The sequence below is a fragment of the Chrysochloris asiatica genome, unplaced genomic scaffold, assembly GCF_000296735.1.
Source record: "Chrysochloris asiatica unplaced genomic scaffold, ChrAsi1.0 scaffold00427, whole genome shotgun sequence".
Classification (NCBI taxonomy): Eukaryota; Metazoa; Chordata; class Mammalia; order Afrosoricida; family Chrysochloridae; genus Chrysochloris; species Chrysochloris asiatica.
In genome coordinates, this window is record NW_006408945.1 from 95,320 (window position 1) to 97,402 (window position 2,083).

The window sequence follows — 2,083 nt, forward strand, 5'->3', positions numbered from 1 at the left end:
AGGTTCACAGGAGTCTATTGAATGTTTTAGGGCTTAGCTCGCAGCTTCATTGCTGTTTTCCCTCACTTCCCCTTATCGGTGACGAATCAAGACAGATCTTGATATGATATTTTTGATGATGATTGCAACACCATTTCTTTTCAATTTGTCATTCCTAGCATAGTAAACCATGTGATTTTCAGATTCAAAATGGCCATTGCAGGTCACTAATGCCTAGAATATTGATTGTTTGTGTGTTCCACTTAATTTTTGACAACTTCCAATTTTCCTAGGCTCATATTTCATGCATTCCATGTTCTGATTAATAATGGATGTTTGCAGATGTTTCTCTTCATTTTGAGTTGGGCCCTATATTAGTTTTTGGTTAAACAACTGGGTACTAAGATCTAGCCAATGTGGCACTGTAGGCTAAGCAATGAATTGCTAACTGCAAGGTTGGTGAATCAAACCCACCAACTGCTTTTTGGAAACTCTATATAGAGTCACTGTGAGTCAGAATTGATTGGATAAACAACAAAAAGGTCTAGTAAGTTTAACACATAAAACTTGTCATCATAATGAGTCATTTGAGAACTTCTAGTTTTATTGTTGTAAAGTGTCCTCAAGTAGGTTCTATCTTATAGTGAACCTTTATAGAGCTTCTAAGGAGTGACTGGTTGGTTTGAACTACTAGCCTTTTGGTTCACAATCCAGTGCTGACCCTACAATGCCACACTAGGATTCTGCTCCTATTTTAGAAGAGGTTTATTTGATTTTTTGTGGTTTTTCTTATAGAAGTTTTTTTTTAAAAAGCTTTTATTGAAATTTATCCTATATTTTGAAAAGTACTGAAAAGTATAAAGATACAAATACAAGCCAGTTTTTTCAATCAATCAAACCCTTGCATTCCACCACCAAGAGATAATTGTTAATATTTTAAATTCATAAATATTTAAATGGATTTAAAATTTGTAATCATAAGGGTACTCTGGTAGCATAGTGGTTACGAATTGGGCTGTGAACCGCAAGGTCAGCAGTTCGAAACTACCAGCTGTTCCATGGGAGAAAGATAAGGCTTTCTGCTCCCGTTAAGGTTTACAGCCTTGGAAACCATGTACAGGGTCGCTATGTGTAGGAATCAACTCCACGGCACATAACCACCGCCATATAGCTATTTACTGGTTCTGTTTCTCCAGAGAATCCTAAGATTATCTCTCTCTCTATCTTTCTGGATAGACAGTCTGAATGGGTGTAAGAGGAAGAGTAGGAATATATCCACAAATACATAGAGATTTGACAAAGGATATTTGTACATGTGCATTGATTTACCTTTCTGCAAATATATCAATGATTGTGGTGGAGCATACACATAATGCGGGGCAAAGTTATGAAAACTTCTTAGGCATAACCAAACACCTCAAGGCAGGAGTCACTAGGCCTGGGAGTTTAGGACCATAGTCTTCGGGGTCACTAAACTCAATTGGCATAAGGGAGTCCACAAGGACAATGTTCTACATTCTGCTTTGGTGAGTAGCAAGTGGGATCTTAGATGCTCATAAATGGCCATCTAAGACCCACCATTGGTCTTTCCCTGCCTGGAGGAAAGAAGAGTGATGAGAACTGAAGACACATGGAACCAACTTGACTAATGGTCTAATGGACCATGTGAACATCGTTCTCCATGACAATGAGAACAGAACTGAATGAATTGCCTGACTGCCACTAGCAACTTCTCTGAAAAGGATCACATTAGAAGGTCCTGGAAAGAGTGGGAGAAAAATGTGGAACAAAACTCAAAATCATGAAGATCAGGTTTATTAGTTGATTATAGACTAGTGGGACTCCTGAGAATATGACCCTTAGTCACCCTTTAGGTCTGGAACTGAACTTAGCCCTGTGGCTCAGCTTTCACCCTGGAAACGGAGAAGTCCATAAGAGGAACCATGATGTTAGTGAAAAGTAAACACATTTGAGATCAGGGGGCAGCATTTACCCAAGGACTAAGTTCAGGCAGTCAATGGTACTTTCAATTTTCTTCACCAACACCATATTTCAAATGCACTGATTCTTCTCCAGTCTTCCTTATTCATTGTCCAACTTTCAC